Here is a 21,667-nt window from a genome sequence, read left to right as displayed (position 1 = left end):
CCACACAAAGGTTGTGACCATACACTCTACCTAAATATGGGTTTGATAAAATATATCAGAGCCACCATCATTCTGACTACACTGTAGGGGAAGTCACCTTACCTGTGGCACATTATGATGCTAATGCATTCAGGTAAAAGCCTATCCAGGTCCCCCTACTCCTTGGCATTAACCAATGAGGACAATCCAGGTGGTTCTCAGAGTGAGCTCATGATGAGGTGTAAATTAAAAGAGAAACTTGGTATGGACACCCGGTATCTGTACATGAATTATAACTTTGCTCTGAATCTCCTGATTCCCAGAGATGTCATCTGCATCTTAGAATAAAGTGTTTTCTATCTACTCTTTCACTTTTTCAAAATGATATTTGGCATAAAACCCTAACATTGAAAATACAAATTTGGATCTCAGTTTTGTTAATAATTTTTACAAATTAGTTTATAAAATTATATCACTTTTTAGTCATTTATTTTTCAGATTTTATCCCAAACATTGCAAAAAAATAAATAAAATGATATTTCTACACTGTGGCTTCTGATAGACACACTCACCAGTTATCTTCACAAAACAATTTCATACAGGAGAACATCACACTTATAGCCTGGAATTGTGCCAAGATTATTGAATTCAAATGTGAAAATAATCTGACTGAGAGGGAGCTTCTATAGGACACCAGGTGTGCATGTGTGTGAGCTCTGTGCACTGGATTGGAAGCATGATATTTTCAAGTTCTATTCCACCTACTCTAGGTCCATGTAGAGTGCTTCCCCACTCCCTTCAGGTCAAAACTCAAGGAAAGAGAGCTGTAATTAGTCACCTGATCCTGAGGCTGCTCCTCAGTCCCAACTGCCTTCCCAAGATTGACCCTTGCATGAAGCACCACCCTTCTGGGGTCTCTCCCTCCTCTATTTGGGGTACATTAAAATTTATTGATATTTTACACACAAGCTATCTTTGTATCACTTCAAAAAATCATTTTTGCTCTTGTAACTTTCTTTTCCATTTCCAAATATATATATATATATATATATATATATTTTTCAACTACGAAAGTAATTGTACCTAAAGTTTCATAGAATTCACATTTTTTTAATGTAAAACCCAGACATTCTCTGATGTTTGAGGGTATTCAGGTTCATGGCAGAGTTTTCTGGAACAAGTTACAGCCCTCACATGAGCTCAAGTGCACTTGAGCCAGTGTGTGATCTAGGCATTGATGTCCTTGTGGTTGTGGGGACCAGGCCATGAAGCAAACGGTGGCTGAAGGAGTGAAAGTGGGCAGAATCATTTCAACACTGATGAACTACGTGTGAGTCTGCTGTGGTGAGCGAGGTGTGGAGCGTGTGGCTCTTCCCCTCTGTGGATCCGGGAAGGCACAGGGGGTTCTAGATATGCATCTGAGATGGGAGGTGGGATACCCATGACCAATAATGGACAGCAAAAGCAAAGACCACAAGGTGCCCCTGGGAACAGCAGGGATCCCAAGATCTCAGAAGAATATTATTCATTGAAAAGCATACACATTTTTTTTTTACTTCTGCAGTGTGCAAAATCAACCAGGCCTATAGTAATTGATAACCTTTTCAAAATAATTCAAATAACAATCACTAGTTAATTGACCCCAGTCCCCAGCTAAACAAGCCAACATTAAAAATGCTGAAAAGGCATAAATGTGCATGATATTCCTTACTTATCATCCTCTTCTTCTCCCTTCAAAAGTGACTTTCTGATCTGTTTCTAGGGGCTGCACAAAAAATATGTTTTCTTCTTCAACTTGACCTCTGCAGAGGGTTCCTGTGTAGGTGACCTGGGACACCTTCCCTTCTCCCTCCTGTTTCTATGTCCTCTGTCCCTGTGTTAGTGGCTGGGATGAGTCACAGCTGTGATGTGCTGAACCTCCGCGGCCCCAGGAGACTCCAGACCTCAGCCAGGGACCAAGCTTCTGACATATCCTCCCCTGCAGAGCCCCAGGGTCACCATTCAAGTGAGTCTGTTCTTGATATAAAAATAATCCAATAAACCTGTTTTTGAATAAGAAAGAAAAATATAAGCCACTCTCATCTGGGCAAAGAACACACAAGTCACAGGTGAACCTGGAGCCCCAGGACTCCTACAGAAAAGGTGGGCATCTTAGCAGGGGTCCTCAGGGGGCCTGGTAGGTTCCTCCCTTGCTCAGCACCTGCTGAGGCTGAGGGTAGAAGCCCAGTGTCTGGTGGCATCTGGAGCTGAAGCACCTCTGGGACCTTTCCTGCTACTCCCCTGGGGCCCTGGGTGACCCCACCCAACTGCTGAGTGCTGGCCCTGGGCCTGAGAGCCCCTGGGAGCTGCTAAGGGTCTCACAGAGGCTCTGGAAGCAGTAGGTGGGTTGGTAGCTCCACACCAGGAGCCCGCGGTTTCTCAACCCTTATGCCTGCACCATGCAGGGTCCCTTAGGTCCCTTCTTTCTTTGACAAAACCACATCTTTGGCATCTCATGTTTGTCACACAGCCAAGACATCAACTGCCCAAGACCAGCATGGCTTATGAATTCCTGATAAACTTATAATCCTTTGTCCTTAAGTAGAAAGACAATTTCTTGGGGAGAGTGGTCACTTGAGTTTCCTAGAGAATCTCACCTGGTAATAAAGGAAGAGAAACAACTTCATGAACTGGGGAGAAAATATCCATGGCCAAGACATTGGCACCCCAGGTACAGATCCTGACTATTGAGGCTCCCCAGACCTGTCACTAGAGAGCAGATGCACTCTTGACCATGACCTGCACAGGTGAGACAAACTGGGCTTGAATGGGCTGGTGGCAAGTTTAAGCTAAGAAGAAGGCAGCAAAAAACCACATAACAGGAACAATTTGGGGCATCAACGTCAGGACAGCTCTTGACCATAAGGGCTAAGCTTCCATTCTGAAAAAGAGAGAGAGAGAGAGAGAGAGAGAGAGAGAGAGAGAGAGAGAGAGAGAGAGAGAGCTCACATTTTCTTTATTTTATAGGGGGACATCAGAGGAAGGAAAAAGTTTTCAAAAGTTGGGTCTTGCTTCATGATGGCTTGGGGTCAACAGATTGACTGACATCTTGGCAGGTCCCACCCACCTCAGGTGTTGTGTGGGATCTTAGGCAGAGCTAGAGGGGGAGGCGCACCTGCATCATGTAATCAATCCCTGACAGGGACTTTGCAGTGCCAAACCTGTACCCTTAGGAGGCTACTATGCACAACACAATCCACACACAGCCCATGGATAGCTCGTGACAACACAGCAGAAAATAAGCCATCCAAGAAAACTGATCTAGAAGCCCTGGGACAGAAGTGATCCCATCCCATGAGGGCCACTAAGGCTTGAGAGCTCTGCCCTACACTCAAGCCCACAGGGAGCTGGTCTGTGTCTCCCCAGATGCAAGCTCAGCTAGGGTTTCTTATCTACTTTGTAACTATAATAACCACAACCCTACACAGGTATTCACGGAGTGGAGTCAGAATGTAGGTCAGCAGAGGCCTAGGCTGGTGGGAGAACAAGGCCCTGCTCTGAGGGTGCCCCAGGTGAGCAATGAGGATGGACTGTCCTTATGAATTCAAAGAGGGGACAGAACACACTGAGAGCCCATTCAGTGATTGTGACCAGACCTGGAGGTGTCCAGAGAGGAGGGGACAGAAGTGGAAGAGAGAAGTGTTACAATTCCAGTGCAGTCCCCAGGATGTCCCCAGAGCCCTCATCAAGGGACAGGTCACTGTTCAGTGCAAAGGGGCCCAGGGTGGGCTGAGCTACATTTTCACTAAAGCTATGAAAGGAACTAAAACTTGCTTCTGAAATTACTCTAACCTCTCCAGAAAGACACCTAGGAAAGAGCCTGTGTAGGCTTTGCCTGCTCTTCTCAGGACGGGAGGAACCATCACATGTCTAAGTGTGTCTTAGGGATACTGAGGCAGGAAGGGCAGAATCATACTGGGTTCCATCCTACCCTGGCCTCCTGGTACAGCAAGGCCAATGTCCACAGAAACTCAAACCAGAGAGTTTACAAATTGTAATTTCTTCCTGCCTTCAGTGCTCTTTTCATATCCTAAGCATGAATTGACCCTTTGTCTCTTAATTCCTTCCTGTTCTTATGATCACTAATAAAGAAATGTCCATAGGAAACACAAGAAAAGCTTTTCCTGGATGTGAAGAAAGCAATAAGTCACTCTGCACAGGAGAGTATTCTGGTTGTGTCCTGTGTGTTCCAGGTGAATCATATTCTGCTCTGGCACATCTGTGCTGCTCTCAACTGAACTGGGACAATGGGCATCTGGCCTGTGCTGAGTGACATATGAGCCTGCCCTGCGGCTGTGCCCAGCCTGCCCATCCCTGCTGATTTGCATGTGCCCACAGCACAGCCCACTGCCCTGAGGGCTTCTTAAGAGGCTGCTTACACCCTGTGCAGGAGTCAGTCTCTGTCAGGACACAGCATGGACATGAGGGTCCCTGCTCAGCTGCTGGGGCTCCTGCTGCCCTGCCTCCCAGGTAAGGAGGGACAGTCCTGCGGATTTACTAATCACCATGTGGTCAGTGCTGCCTGGTTACTCAGGGAAATCCTCTTATAACATCACTACTTACAAGGATTTTTTTTTATGTTTCCAATATCAGGTGTCAGGTGTGACATCACGATGACCCAGTCTCCATCCTCCTTGTCTGCATCTCAAGGAGACAGAGTCACCATCAACTACAGGGCCAGTCAGGGCATTAGCAATAGTTTACACTGGCATCAGCAGAAACCAGGTAAGCGCCTAAGCTCCTCATCAGATATGCAAGCACTTTGCAATCTTGGGTCCCCTCAAGGTTCAGTGGCAGTGGATCTGGGACAGATTTCACTCTCACCATCAGCAGCCTGGAGCCTGAAGATGTTGCTGATTATTACTGTCAACAAAGTAATAGTTACCCTCCCACAGTGACCCAGGCCATGATTAAAAACCTCCCAGGGAGCAGAAGTGTGAGGCTGGGCTGCCCCAACTCCTCCTCCTGCTGCCTCCACCTGCTGAGGGCACATCTCAGAGGCACCCAGGCCCTGAGCACTACAAGGAGGGTCAGTCAGAGGATCCAGGGGGTTCCTCTGCACCCTGACCCTTTCCTTCAGCTAAGCCCCAGCAGGTGACCATGATAACAGCCTCAATGATATGTGACAGGACAGAATTTAGACCTTAAGGGCCTGAAACAGGCAATAGTTGGTATCGTGCAGTAGAGACAGGCCTCTCCATGTATTCCACATGGGAATATTTTAAGACTTTGATTTTCAGTGTAGTTTAAGTTCCCAGCAAAACTGGGTAAAGTGCAGGGTTCTCCTGTGTCCCCCCTGCTCCCACAGCCCCTCTATCACCACCCCAGACTCTGTTGCTTCTGTTACAATTCATCAACCTCTACCCAAGTCTACAGGTCACACCAGGGTCATTTTGTGCATTCTGTGGAACTAGAAAAGTGGACAGTGACATGTGTCCAGCAGTGTGGCCTGGCACAGTGTAGGTCCCGCCCTCACACTGTCTGAGCTCCAGCTGCTGCTCAACCCCCTCTCTGATGCAGACCTTCATGATTTTCCATCCTGTAGTTTCACCTGGGCTGAGTGACACCTGCCTGGCACTCAGAGCATGGACGATGTTCAGACTGGCCTGTAAGCCTGAGTGCTGTGGAGGTTTGTGTAAACCTCATCCAGGGGTTTCCATTACAGAATATAGAGTTGTTTCCTTTTTCCTTTTTCAAGTTTTTCTTCAAATTTGGTATTGAATCCAGACATGCACTACCACTCAGCTACATTCACAGTCACGTTTAATTTTTTTTTTTTAAACAGGATCTCTCCAAGTTGTTAGGTCCTTGCTAAGTTGCTGAAACTGGCCTAAAACTTGTGATCCTCTGCCTCAGCCTCCCAGTTGGTGGGGTTACAGGTGAGCACCACAGCACCCATGATAGCTGTATTCTTTTCATTGCTAAGTAATATGCTACTCTCTGGTTCTTTGATAGTATCATTTCATTCCCCCAGAGAAGGGCAGGTTTTTGTCCTCCAAGTTTTCAATGCTAAACACAGTTTTAATAAGTTTTCATTTGTAGATTTTTATTTACTTTTTAGATGTGTATTCTCACCATCTTTAGTTTCATAGGGGAATGCATAGTGTTATCAAAATCTGTCACACTGTCTTGCACGCCTGTCTTCATCTTGGAGACAGCTTGTGGACACTCCCCAGAACACTCAGCTGCTGTGAGCAGCTTGTGAACTACAGCCAGGAACAGCTCAGCAGCAGGGATGGGGCCTGGGCTCCCCTCCTGCTGCCTGTGGGGTGCTCCCTCCTGGACATGGCCATCCCTCAGGGGGGATGTTTCCTCATGTGTTTTAATTTGCATTTCCCTGGTGACCTGGGATGTCACAGTGATGTTTGGTCCAATGTACACAATGTGCATTGGTCAAATCCAGCTCTCAAATTCTTGTCACTTGTCTGTCCTTTATGGTCCTTCCCCATCTTGTGTTCCTAGTCCCTGCTCCTGTCATGTCTCTATTCTCTATAGAGCCCCTCCTAGCCACTTTGGGGTCAGCTACACACTCTCTTCCTGTTTCTACAACTGAGCACTCTTGAGTTTGCCATGATTGCTGAGGAACAGTTCCCAGGATCTAGAGTTCTAGGTCCACAGACTTTTTCTTCAATACTTGAAAGTGTGTCCTTTCCTTTGTCCTCCCTGTTTCCAGGGAAGAAATTCTCTGTTCATCCCAGTTGCTTATCCCACAAAGCTAAGAAGTTGCTTTTCCCTCCCAGCTTTTAAGTTCTCTGTCTCAGTCTTCAGAAGCTGGCAGGGAGGCTGTGGGGTGGGCTGGCAGGCATCTCCTCCTCATCTGAGTCCCTGTTCCCTAGCCCACTAGCTGTCTCCAGGGTTCTCTAGCTGGGTGTGACCATGGCTGTCCCTCCTGCTGCCTCCTTCCTCTGTCTGCTCCATTCACCTGCTCAGCTCCCCACTGGGCTCTTATTATGGTGAATGCAGTTTTCAGTTCTGGAACTTTTCTTTTTCTGTCCTTGCACAGTTTCTATTCCCTGGCTGATGCTTTCTGTTCTTCATTTGTTTCAAACACATTTGCAGGTGCTGGTTGTTGTACTTTTATTGTGGCTGATTTAAAATCCTGTTCAGATGATCCTTAGGAACATTTTAACTCAGTGTTAATGTGAACTGACTGAACTTTCTCATTCATAGGAGGTTATTCAGGTTTTATGAAGATGAGTGTGTTCTTTGCTACCTGGCCATTTTGGGAATTAAGTCACATCACAGGTCTGGAAATTCTGAATGACTGACCAGACCCTAGTATAGGCCAGGGCTGTGATTTATGGCCTATAGAAGGGCAGGACCCACACAGGTAAAAGGTTTATTTTTATTTATTTGTTTGTTTGTTTTTCCTCTAGGCCTAAAAACCTCCTTGGAAGCACTTAGGAGCTACAGATGCCTGAATTCAAGGCAAATCCTTCTGATCACCAGTCTGTGTTGGTCAGTTTTACATTGTTGTTGTAAAAATTTAGCACAAAACTAACATAGTCAGGAAAAGTTTATTTGGGCTCATGGGTTCAAAATTTCCATCCATGATCAGCTGACCCCATTGCTCTAGGCCCACATGTGCAGAACAACAGGGCAGAAAGGTGTGGGGGAAGAGAGCTGCTTCACTCATGGTGGCCAGGAAGTACAAGGAGAGAGGGGAAGGGGCCTCAGGGAGCACCTTCCAGGGCTCACCCCTAGTGTCCTCCTCCTCCAGCCACTCCCACCTGCCCCTAGTCACCACCCAGTTAGTCCACTCAGGCCCGGAAGGACTGATCAGGCTCAGCTCTCAAAATCTTGTCATTGCACCTCTGAATATTCCTGCATTAACACAGCAGCTTTATAGGGACACTCTTATGCCCAAACCATAACGAAGCCTAAAGAAGAACACAAGCAATCACTGTAAAATAACTCTCTTCACTCTCACTTGCAGTTAATTTCTTAAAACAGTGACTTTTGGTGGCCAGGTTTGAAATCAAATACCCCACATGACACATGATCCTGATGAAAGCTTGTCATGGAACAGAAATCTAATAAGTCCTACCCTTTCCTGTTCCCTTACTCTTCTCCATCCTGGGCCTGCACAGAAAAGCTGCAGCTTCTGCTGAGCCTGTGTTCACAGGGTCAGGGCTGAAAATAGTGTCCTCTTGTGCTTTCTTCTGACTGTTCTTGATTTTATGTTATGCTCTTACCTTCTTTGACAAGTGTGCATTACTGTTGCTCAGGCCTTATGTCCTCTAGGGCATTCTCTTCTCAATTACCAAATGAGAAAAAGAAACGTACTTAATATAGTTCAATTACACAACTTGGCACAAACCATCAAGAATTGTGATTTCTGATTGTGTGCTGTGCTCATTTAGTGTTCCTGGTCCTGCAGCACACAGTAGGTCCTGTTGAGAAGATTCCCATCTCATTCAACCACACCCTGTCTGAGTGTCTGGATGCTGATGCTCCTCAGAGTACTGTGGGCAGGAAGGCTAACTTGACCCACAGCACAGGTGTGTTCTAAGAGGAAGGCACCACAGCCCTCCAGGGGACAGTGATCTGAAACTCCAGCAGTCCACGGGTGACAGGTGACATTTGGTTCTGAAGCAGAGAAATCAGATACCCTGAGGTGGCTGTAGTACCAGCAGCACCAGTAGAGGTGGTGGAGAGACATGGCACTTGTCGTGACCCCCGTCCCTGCCTCCACTCGATCAAGGATCTATTGTGCAAATATGGTGGTAGTGAGGGACACAGAGACCAGGCAGTCTTCTCAGAGGAGAGAGGCTTCCAGTTCACATGGCCACTCAGCTCTCCTCTGTGGCACTTTCTCTGCTATTTCACAGAATCTATAAAGTCTGCACATGCAGAACCCCCTCCACGAGCACATCTGCTGCATCTCTCAGGATTACTGTGTTTGATTTCCTGTCTTCTCCTCCAGGCCCTCAGCCAAGCAGCTGTCCAGTGGTCCATACACAGAACTTTGAACAGGGTACCCCCTGTCCACACACCATATGCCCTTCCTAAATATCTACTTGGTTAATGTAATATACGAGATCCACCATTGTCACAAGCTGTCCATGGGTTGTGTGTGGGTCACTGTGCATGGAAACCTGGTGGATAGGAACGTCTTGTATCTGGGAATGATCAGTGGACATTTTCTCAGGTGAATTGCTCAGAGACACTGTGAATTTCTATCCCACTCTGCCATGGCCCACACAGCACCTGAGATGGGAGTGACCTGCCAAGGTGCCAATCAACCTGCTGACTGCAAGATAACAGGAAGCAAGGCTCCCCCTTGAGACTTTATCCCTGCCTTTGATGTACCCCCTTAAATAAACCACCCGAGCCATGTTTCCTTTGTGTAATTCTAGCTCTTGTGCAGATTGGATGTATCTGGGGCTTGGCTTTTGTAATATATTTCTAACTCTTTGTCTTTTGTTTTTCCCCAATTATTTTAGACTTTAAGTTTTCAGGTGGTTTATACCCTCCTTGGTAGGAAGAATAACAACCCAATGAGATGCTGGGTGTGACCCCTGTGAACCCATTATTCTGACTACACTCTGGGAGCATATATTGTACACCTTACATTTGCCATTTTATGAGGCTAATCCATTCAGGTCAAAGCCTAGTTTGTTTTTTCTCCCCCTTGACATTATCTAATTGAGACAATCCCTGTGATTCCTGGAGCAAGATCATGCAGAGTTGCCAGGGTAAGACAGAAACTTGGTAGTAGACATCAGGAAAATTTCCATGAATTATAACTTGGACATGTATCTGCTGATTACTGACAGTATTATCTGCATCTTACCAAAGTAATCTCTCTACTTGTTCACTCTTCCAACAATGATATTTGGCATAAAAATATCAGCATCAAAAATACAGATATAGGTCTCAGTTAATGACATTTCATTAATGATTTTCACTAATTATATGAAAATCATTTTTTGAACAATCACTTTTCAGTATAGCACAGATTTGATCCCAAACATAGTAAAAACACATTATTGACGATGATATTTCTACAGTGTGCCTCCTGCCAGACACACTCAAAAATTATCTCTACAGAAAAATTTCATATTGGAGATCACCATGTGTTATACTCTGAAGTTGTGTGCCATGATTGTTGAGACCAAATGTTAGAACAGCCTGAGAGAGAGGGGACCTTCTGTGGGGCACTCAGGGCTGCCTGTGTGTGAGCTCTATGCACTGGATGTGAGGATGCTGTTTTCAACTTCGGCTCCACTTACTCTAGGAATGTGTCTAACCTTCCCCTCTCCTTCTAGGGTCAGAGCTCAGGAGAGACAGATGTAACTAGCCACCTGGTCCTGATGTCAGATGGCTGCATGAGTCAGTCCTCAGCCCCCAACCTCCTTCCCAGGATGGACCCTCCCATCAAGCACCACCCTCCTGGGGTCTCTCTGTCCTCCTTTGTGGGGAACAATAAACTTTAGATGAAATTTTACATAGAAGCTGTCTTTGTATCATTTCAAAAGATCTTTGTTGCTCTTGTAACTTTCCTTTTCATTGCCCAATTGATCTTTTTCAACTGTGAAAGTTGTACCTGAAGTTTAGCAGAGTTCACCATATTTTTATGTAATATAAAAGCCAGGACATACTCTTGTGCTTGAGGGTTTTCAGCTGCATGGCAGAGTTTGCAGGAATAAGTAACAGCCCTCACACAGACAGGTCAGGTGCACCTGAGCCAGTGTGTGACCCAGTGTGTGACCTTATTACTGACAGTATTATCTGCATCTTAACCTAAAGTAATCTCTCTACTTGTTCACTCTTCCAACAATGATATTTGGCATAATATAATTTGTGGGGACCAAGGCATGCAGGAAAGAGTGACTAATGGAGGGAAAGTGAGCAGAATCATTTCAATCCCAGATGAATTCTGTGTGGAGTCTGCTGTGATATGTGGTGTGTAGTGTGTGTGATTGTTCCTCTGTGTGGACAAGGGAAGGCCCTGGGGCATCTGGAGTTGCATCTGAGAGGGGAGGAAGGAGCCCCATGGCCAACAGGGGAGAGCAACAGCAAGACCAGGAGGGACACTTGGGAAGAGCAGGGACCTCAAGATCTGAAAAGAACATTGTTCTTAAAAAAATTATATATATATATANATATATATATATATATATATATATATATATATAACTTCTGCTGTGTGTGTAAAACCAACCAGGCCTACAGTTATTGATAACTTTTTTAAAATGATTCAAATAAAAATTATTAGTTAATTGACCATAATCTACAGCCTGTATGAGCCAACTTTCAACAGTGCTGTGAAGACATAACTGTACATGATTTTCTTTACTTCCCATCCTCTTCTTCCCCCTCATATGAGACTTTCGGATCTGTCTCCAGGGCTGAGAAAAAAACTGTTTTCTCTTTCAATGTGACCTCCACAGTGTCTGATGTCCCCAGTGTAGTTGACCTTCACATACCCCTCCTGTTTCTATGTCCTCTGTCCCTGTGTTGGTGGCTGGGATGAGTCACAGCTGTGATGTGCTGAACCTCCCCAGCCACAGTGGACACCAGACCTCAGCCAGGGACACAGCTCCTGACACACCCTCCCCTGCAGAGCCCCAGGGTCACCATCCTCCTGGCCCACCTCCAAGTGGGTCTGTTCTTGATACAAAAATAATGTAAGAAAACTTGATTTAAAAAGAAAAATCGAAGCTGCTCTCACCTGGGCATAGGACACCCTGGAGCCCCAAGACTCCTACAGGAAGGTGGGGGTCTGAGCAAGGTCCTTAGGGGGACAGGGGTAGGTCCCTCCCTTGCTCAGTATCTGCAGAGGCTGAGGGGAGAGGCCAGTGTTTTGTGGCATCTGGAGCTGAAGCACCTCTGGGACCTTCCCTGCTACTCCCCTGGGCCCTGGGTGACCTCACGCAACTGCTGAGTGCTGGCCTGGGCCTGAGAGCCCCTGGGAGCTGATAAGGGTCATATAATTTTCTGATTATCAAATTCCTCACTTTAGACATTTACCATTGATTTCTGGTGAGTCTTTCAAAGCCTGGGCATTTGGCAAGAGAAGGCACAGATTCTAGACATGGAGGTGCTGTGGTCCTCCCCAGCCATCAGTGTCATCTGCCACAGAAGGTGGGAACCTCTACCCATGAGGCCCTTGACTCTCTGGGACCCCAGGGTGAGAGTGGAGATGCCCTCAGTGCTCACCCCTCCCAGGGCTCCTCTGTCCTCCCTGTGGGCACAGGTCTTAGCATAGGTGCTGGGGCTGCACAGGATTCACTCTCCTTGGTCCCTCCTGAGCAACCCTCTAGGAAAGAAGGACTGGACAGTGTTAATGGCAGATGTCCTTCAGAAATGACACTGATGAATGGGGTTGACAGCTGGTGGCCCAGGGTGGTAGTGAACTTTTCACACTGTGACCAAAAGACCTGAGAAGAACAGATCCAGAGGAGGGTCATTTACTTGGTTCTTATGGCTTCAGTGTTCATTCCATGGTCAGCCACTCCACTGCCCTGGGCCTGAGGTGAGGCAGGGCATCTCAGCTCCTCCAGGCACTTTGTCTGTTTCTGAGTTATTTCTGGATTTGGGGTGTGTCTGCCTTGACCTCTGTCAAATGCTTATACTGGACTATGTCCCTCCATGGCTTGAGTCAGGGATTCCCTGGGAGACTAGAGGTAGCACTGAGGAAATCTAGGGGCCACCCCTCTCTGTGCCTTTGCAAAGAGCAGGGGCACTTCAGTGACACTGAAGGTTTCTTTTGAAAGAATATCACACCCAAGAGTAAACACAACTAAGAGTCTGGAGACAAAATTGGTTTTGGACCTTTTGTTACTGGACTTTTCAAAATGGCTATGATTGGAAATAATGACATTCCACGTGGTTATAAATCAGGTGGTCTCTGCTCAGCAGGGGGCTCTCAGTCACCCACATGGCCTAACACAAGGACCCATCAGCCACCCTCCCAGCCTTTCCAGTGATGCTCCTGCAGATGCCATCAGCCAGGGATCACAGGGATCCTGATACTACTGAGTACCCAGCCACCAGGCATAATGACCACTCATGGGCCCTCATCTATTCCACATGGGGACCACATCAAGGACTGTGGAGGCTTATTAGGGATCACACACTGTACTGTGGGGAGCACAGATGCATCCTTCCTAGGCCTCAGACACTGAATTCAGTGCAGTTTAGAAGAAAGTATTTGAACCTTCCTGTCAACATTAGGTTGAACACCCATAAAATAAAGGACACACCTGAATTAGAGACATGAAGGGCTCCCCCTCCACCATCCCTGCAGGCCCACCCTGGACCTCTGAGGCATTTTAATGGAAGCTGAGATCTGAACTGAGGGCTTGAGTCCAGTTCTCTGTGTGTCCATCACTCTGTCCTCCTGATGTGTCCCAGGAAAGCTGCACATGTCCAAGGGAGGGGAAATAGTCACTGTCTGTTGACCCAAACCTCTGCAGACTCTAGTTTCTTAAATATAAAATGGATCATCTGCCTCTTCAGATACTCTTGAAAAAAACCCAGGTGCTTGGACACCAGATGTGGCTAGTGGTCAAGCTTCAACTCACCTAGTAGCAGGTCCACTCACCCTGAAAGCCAAGAACATTTTTGGAATGAAAGTTCAGCGAGGAGGTATTAGATTGTTTACACTGAGAATATAATGAGTGTGGATAAAAGTGGTGAAATAGCACAGACAGTGACAATCTTCATGATAAGTGGGCATTTCTAAGGGACACACTTGTTGCTATTGGTTAAGTGGACTTGATGGACAAAAGCTTCACAGTCATTAAGACTGAATTCCTGTGGTTGGTCATGTGTTTTTGATGATTCCAACTATCAATCAAGAATATGGAGCAGAGATTTTGATTTGGGATCAGAAATCTGATTGATTTTTAAATCTCCATCTACCCTGCATTCTTCATCTCTTGTAATTACACTGAGGACATCTTGGAATATTTTATTTATCACAGTGCATTGATGATGACTGAAACGGGTCAACAAATTTGTCCTTGAACCACAGAGAAACTGCACAGCTTGGACCCCGAGCACCATGATTCTCTGGTCCCTCCATTGCTACCTAGAGAGTGCTGAACAGCAGAATAATGTGTGGCTGATAGATTCCAGACATGGTGGATGATTAGCCATGTGTGACTTTATAAAATTAAAATTAAATTAAAGTTTAAATTGATTTTTTCAGATACACTTGCTGTGTCTCAAGTGGTCAATACACACTGGTGGTCTGCACCAACGGGATGTTCTGTTGGCCAATGTTGGTCTAAAAGGTTGGTTTGACCATCTTTGATGTTGTGTCTAAGAGCACAAACCTCCCAGCGGCTGGTCACAAGCCTGTGTGACCCCCGGGCCTTCTTAGTAGGCACACGTGGTGTGGTCTTGAGTTGCCCCAGGGATCTTTCTGAGAGGGTAGGAATGAGGCTGCACTGACAGGGAGGCCAGGAGGCCTGGGCTTCCCCACTCAGTCTCCACACCTGCATCCTCAGGAGCCTCTCTGAAGCCACAGCCTTGGCCTCTCACTGGCACCACAGAGCCAGCTCTTAACCCTCTTCTCAATCATCATTTTTGAATCCCTGGTTGTCTGCTAGTCATTTGTCCTCAGCTACAAGAAAGATCAGTGATATGAACTGGACATCTGTGTTCCCTACAGAATCTGTCCCAGTGATGGATGCAATAGGGTCAGCTCCCTGAGCAATAGTGAAGATTAGCAGTGAAGCCTCATGGGACCCAGAGTCTAAAATCCTAACCATGTTATGCCTAAGATCGACCAGTAGGTGGCAGACAAGCCACAGCCAACCAGTCACCTAGACTTCTAAATATCAGGAAATAGAGTGGACCACAGCACACAGCACGTGCCTCACACACAGAGTCCACCTAGCAATGCTCTCACCAGTCCACAGTCATATCCTGGGTGCTCTGGGTGACTCTGTTCTAGTGCACCTTATTGTAGAGCAAGCTGAGTCTTTCTAGTCCTAATTTCCCATATCCAAAAAGCTCAGAAATCTGAAAATTTTGGGATGGATTCCAGGGGATTTTGGATTATTGTATGGAAACGCTCAGTTAGTAAATGATAAAAAATTCCCCAAATCTAAAAAAACATTGAAGTCTAAAGCACTTTCACTTTCCCACATTAAGAAAAAGGATATTCAACCTTTGTTCTATTTTCCATCATTAAAATGTTTGATCATGAGCACATACAAAAAAGGAACACCATAGACCAAGTTTATATATAACTGTAATGCCTTAAAATTTAAAAAAAATTCTAAATAAATTTATTAGCCCAAAATTTATAAATCACCCCATTTTCTAAAACACCGTTTTAGGTAATGTGCTTCTTGTGTGTTTCCAGAGGCCCTAGAAGAGAAAGCTGAAGGAATTCTACTGCAGCAGACCCCAAGTGGAGGTGGTGTGTTTTTCCTTTTTGTGAGTCATTTGACAAATATGAGAGAGAAGGTTAAAAGACAAAACAAGGGTCCCATGAGCAGGAAGGCTGGAACAGTCTTATCTCCAATTTTAGGGACCATGTGAGATATTGTGCTGACACAGACTTCAGCCTCACTGTCTCTGTCTCCAGGGAACAGCAAGCTGAGTGTGGGCAGCTCGTGACCTTGGCACCAGCAGAAGCCTGGGCAGACACCTGGAGGGCTCATCTGTGCTGCATCCTGCATGCCCAGTACTGTCCCAGCCTGGCTCAGGGGCAGTGGGTCATGGAGAGACTTCCCCTTGTCCATCAGCATTCTGGACCTGGGATACTACAGCCCTTACTCTCAGGAAGCCCGTTACCACAGCAGCCCAGATGATTCCAGAGGGAAATAACAGCTGCCATCTGCCTTCAATCCCTTTCTGCCTGGTACATAACTGCTCTCTCCAGAGATACAAAGTTAGACTTCTGCAATTTTCTGTGTCCTATGCCCCCTGAAAAGCAGAGAGAAAAACCCACCTTCTTTCATGTGTGAGAGATGCTTGGTCCCTTAGACCTTCTTTTGCTTCCCCAGGTACATGGCAGAGGTTAAACAGGATAGGGGAATATTTGCTATTACATGCAGGTGAGAAGGAGGAAATGGAGGCTCAGGGAGAGCCATAAACACCCAGGGCTATGCTCAAGGTTAACACTTGACTACAGAAGCACAACTGTGTGCTAGGGTCCCTGCATACTTCTCCTCTCTTCCTGACCTAGTGATGGCCTCCTTTGTCCAGGACAGAGCCTGCTAATGATGGCTGCAGCAATTGTCCTCAGGTCTTGCTAACAGGGCATTTCTTCTGCATTCCAGGATAAGGCCTTGGGACATTTCTGTGTATTGTGCCTTCAAATGTGGGGCTCCAGCTCCTTCATGCTTTATGTCTCTGCAGAAATTGTCCATCTGTGGCTTGTCCTCCACACACAGCAGGCTCAGAGTTCCATGGAGGAGGGGATTTGTGGACAGGCAAGCTCTCCTGGGGCCAGTTTATTGTGCCCATTTCCAGGATCTGGTATCCTAACAGTGTGTTGTGTGTCTCTTTTTCTTCTCACAAACCAGAATTCTTCTCTTTGCTAGAACCTGAAAGTGGAAATTGAGAACCCAGCTAAGACAAGGACATACCTGGACATCAATTCACTGAGTCACAAAGTGCTTCAGGCATTTTTCAGAAAATGCATTCAGAGTTCACTCAAGTATGGTTTGAAACAGGCTCTGACAGGATGGACATGGCATAGGAGCAGCTTTTCTGACATCACCATTTCATGATCCTTCATTTAGATCCTGACACCTCCTCCAGAGGGAGCATGTGACTTGTGTAGAGGACAATGGCTTTCTACACCCTGTGAAACTCCCCAAGCACATTCTCACCTTCCAATCAACAAGTGGTTCTTCCACTCTCCCTGTCTGCCAACCCCACTGCTGCTCCCTAGTGGGGAAGCAGATCTGAGCTTCCTGCTCCTGACCCCTTACCAGCTCACCTCACACTTGGCAGTTTATTTTTATAAGAACTCATGTCATCGTATAGACTTCTGCATGCACCAGGCAGTAACCCTGATTTGGTGCTAATTGCTTTCTTTTAAAAAATATTTAATTGATTTTAGTTTAAAAATCATGGCAGTGGTATGCATTACAATCCTTATTACACATAGAGCACATTTTTTTTTCATATCTCTGTATATAAAGTATGTTCAAAGCCATTCATGTCTTCATACATGTGGCTTTCATGGAAAGGTTTCTCATTCCCAGAACAGGCGTCCTTTGAGGTCATTAGAGAAACAAGTCCCAGGAGAACACTCTTCATGAATCTCTGCAAACGCTCCATGCATGACAACCAAGGGAACTCACAGACCTGCATCTTGGCTTTTATTCTCTGAGCAATTATATCCCCTGATCCAAAGCACTGAAGCCCAGTTCCTCCTCTGAGGGGACTGGAAGTGCCTGAGCTCTTTTGCTAGGTCCCCTGTGTCTCAGGGTGCTGCACCCAGTGCCCTCAGTATGTGTTCGTGGAACCACAAGTGAGTCACTGGAGAGCCTGGGTCAGTCCAAGGCCACCTGCAGAACTGCTCTGCACACACCTCCCACAGCCTGTCTTCCTGTGAACTTCATGGATACAGAGCAATTGTACTCATGGACCTCATAGTTGTGTGCTTGGCTAAACCCCCTCCCCTGTGTCATGTCCTGTCCCCATAGAGTGCAATTATGGGGAAATGATGCCACAGAAAACACATACAATAATGTGCCATGAGCAGGCTGGTCTGTCCTGTCGAGGAAAATATTGTGCACTGGGTCCCCACAGAGTGATCTGGCATTGACCACTGATGGGCAACAGGAAGAAAAGGATCCAGGGCTCCTCATCCAGGTGGGAGAGGGTGCCCACCCTGCAGGGTCTCCCATGTCAGTGGCTGAGCCTTTGGGGGTCTGTGACTCAGACTCTTGGTTGGTCACATTCATAGTCTCCTCCTGGCTCCAGAGAGGTCATGGGCATGGTCTAGAGCCCAGCTCTTCAGGAACTGAGGACACCATCTTCCAGTTAAGGAAGAGAAGTGGTGCTTCACATGCTGCTTCATGTGGATTCTGACCACCAGCTGCCCTAAGGATGGAGAAGTCCATCCTTCCTTCCTGGGATCATGTGAGGGTGAGGAGAAGACCTGAGGCCACACCCCACACCTCAGCAGGACTCCCTACAGACAGCTCGTCCCACAAAACTGCAGTGCACCCTGTGAGCAGGACATTGGACATTAGTGCCCTGTCCCATCCCATTTTCATGGCATTTCACATGTGGCCAATTGCCCCATGGTGTCTTCTACAGCAAATGGTCCAGTGGAGACTCCCTAGCTGCTGTGGAGCCAGGTCTCCTTAGCCTCCTTCAGCCTGGGATGGCAGCCTCTGCTTCCTTGAATCTTGTGGTCCTGTCTCTGTTGAAGGTGCTTCACCAGTGGCCCTGTAGAATATGCTCACAGAGGACACAGTGTCCCTCAGGACTTAATTCTTCTCCTGCATCCAGCATTGTGGTAAATCTGCTGCCATAAAATAGCCCCCACTCCCCCCACCACCACCACTGGGCTACTTCAACACAAATGGACTTTTCCATGACTGTGGAATCTCAGGCAGACATAAGGGCACCAGCAGGGCTGTCCTGCTCTCCCTTGGCTCTCAGATGGCCATCCTCCTGTGTGTCAGGTGGTCTTTCCCTGGTGTCTCTGAGACCTAATTTCTCTTTGATTAGGACACCATATTGGATTAGACCTCAAACTCAAACCTCATACTTGCATATTTACTTCTTCCATCACACTGTGAAGTTGTGCAGACCACAGCCCCAACCTTTGAATTTTGAGGGGAAACAGCTCAGCCCATAGTGACATATGAGCCTGCCCTGCAGGTATGCCCAGCCTGCCCAGCTCTGCTGATTTGCATGTGCCCACAGCACAGCCCACTGCCCTGAGGACTTCTTAAGAGGCTGCTCACACCCTGTGCAGGAGTCAGTCCCCTTCAGGACACAGCATGGCCATGAGGGCCCCTGCTCAGCTCCTGGGGCTCCTGCTGATCTGCCTCCCAGGTAAGGAGGGACAGCTCTGGGGATTTACTAATCACAGTGTGGTCAATGCTGACTGGCTACTCAGGAAAGTCCTCTTGAAACATGATTAATTATAAGGATATTTATGTTTAGGTTTCCAATGTCAGGTGCCAGATGTGACATCACGATGACCCTGTCTCCATCCTCCTTGCCTGTGTCTTGTGGAGACAGTGTCACCATCACCTGCAGGGCCAGTCAGAAAATTAACAATTGGTTAGCGTGGTATCAACAGAAGCCAGGGCAAGCTCCTAAACCACTGATATATAGGGCATCCAGTTTGCAATCTGGGATCCCCTCAAGGTTCAGTGGCAGTGGATCTGGGATAGATTTTACTCTCACCATCAGCAGCATGGAGCCTGAAGATGTTGCCACTTATTTCTGTCAACAAGGCTATCTCCCTCCCACAGTGACTCAGGCCATGACAAAAACCTCCCAGGGAGCAGAAGTGTGAGGCTGGGCTGCCCCAGCTGCTCCTCCTGCTGCCTTCACCTGCTGAGGGCACTGTTCAGAGTCACCAGGCTCTGAGGGCCACAGTGACGGTTTCCTAGAGGGGAAGAGGGAGGATTCTTTTTCCAGTGGTCCTTTGCTTTTCCTCATCCCCAGCAACTCAGAGAAGACAATTCTTTTCCTGGTATAATCCAGGGTAAACTTGTTTCCTCTGTGTAGCTCTGTCATGATTCTGTGAAATGCACTGTGTGGTGTCAGTTGGGATGGATGGACAGATGCCTGGAGAATTAGCGTGTCCAGGAAGGTGGGTGTCATGTTCAGGGGACCAAGTGAGGAAACCCTTCCTGAGTGTAGGAGGCTCAGCTCAGTGGCCTTGTCTAGGCGGACAGCAGGAGAATCAGGGGATGCTCATCCTTGATCTTCTCAAGGTCTTCCTTGTCCAGAGCATGAGCTTCTCTGCCACCAGGCTTGGACATCAACCCCAAGTCCTTTGGCCTTTGGACCTGGACTTGCACATGCTGCCTCTCAGGGAATTGTGGACCTGCAGCCCTGGATTAGGGTCTATCATGGACTCTCTCCTTCTGGGGCTTCTGGCCTCTTGACTGAGATGCAAACCGAGGAGGGCAAGGCAATGCTGGTGACCACTGGTTCTGATATAATCACTGCTAATACACACACACACACACACACACACACACACAGTTACAACACCTTCCTCTCAGGCACACCCTGTGCTTTCCAGTCTGTTGTATGTCACTATATTCTAGGTCAAGCTGAGCATCCCCTTTCCTAACATTCAGAATTCAAAATGCTCCAAATTTGAAATTTTTGATGACTCCAGTGTGGGTTTTGGTTTCTGAATGGACATGCTCAGCTGGTAAAGTTGAATTCAAGTTTCCAAAAAGTAAAAAGCAATGAAATCTGTTTTTCCTCCAAACACACAACATATTTTATATCATTTGTTCAAAGGACAGAATCCATGTCCTGCTTGTCCCCTGCACACAGTTGCAGCCTCCAGGGGACTGGCATTTGAGAAATTGTCTAAGATAAGAGTTCAGCTCTAATCTGGCCTTGACTCCCTCGGTTTCTCAAAATGAGGCTCCCTGCTCAGCTCCTGGGGCTGCTGCTGCTCTGGCTCCCTGGTGAGGACAGAGGGGATGGGGAGGGAGAACAGGGAGGATGGTGAGCCCTGGGGCCCCACAGCTGCCCATGTGTGCTCTTTCTGTATGCTATATATGCAGGTTTTCTCTCCAGGATGGGACATGTGAGGTTTTGGTTTATACAATGGAGGAATATTTTTAGAAGATAAAGGAATTTTGTACCAGTGGATACTGGGATATAGGAAGAGAGGGGATCTTTGGTGACTTCTGGAGACACCTTTCACCTGGCAAGTCCATAACCCATTAGAATTTGTGTAATTTTGGAACATAAACCAAATCAGGTCTCTCTCTCTCTCTCTCTCTCTCTCTCTCTCTCTCTCTCTCTCTCTTTCTCTACACACACACACACACACACACACCACAGTAGCCTGAGATTAAGGTTGGGAAAGAAATCATGAACATGTCTCATAATGGTAGCATAACCTTCCATTTCTCTCTCATTTGAGGACCCACAGGTGCTACTGTGATGACCCAGGCTCCTCCCTCCTGCCTCACACCCATCTACCTCCTGCAGGTCCACCCAGAGCCTTCTACAGACAGATGGATACATTGATTCTTTCAGAAGGCAGGAGAGTCCCTGTGGCTTCTGACTTTTGGGGCTTCCTGTTATCTCTGGGTCTCAGGCAACTTGAGTGCCAGAGGGTCAGGGACAGATTTCATGCTGGACCTCAGGAGAGTGGAGGTTGAGGAGGCTGGTGTTACTACTGTGAGCAAGCTATAAAAATTAAATATAAAAATTAAGGTATAAAACCCCACAAAACTCCCTGCTTGGTGGCCCAGCTGACATGTGTGCTTCTTGTCAGGGGAGAGGCACTGCAGATTCTCTGTCTGTTGGAGAGAAAGATCCTGGGATCTCAGGGGCACAGAGTGTTGTCATGGACTCTGGACCATGTATCTAGCTTAGAGCTCAAGCTCTTTTTAAGACCTCATCAGAGGGGAAGATCATGAGCAAGAGGGAGGGTGAAGGGTCTTCAGGAGCCTCTGGTCAACCCAGAATGATGGAAGGGGAGATGAATGAAAGCTCAGGTTGGGGC

The sequence above is a fragment of the Marmota marmota genome, unplaced genomic scaffold, assembly GCF_001458135.2.
Source record: "Marmota marmota marmota unplaced genomic scaffold, marMar, whole genome shotgun sequence".
NCBI classification, from domain to species: Eukaryota; Metazoa; Chordata; class Mammalia; order Rodentia; family Sciuridae; genus Marmota; species Marmota marmota.
Note: the sequence above shows the minus strand (reverse complement) of the source record.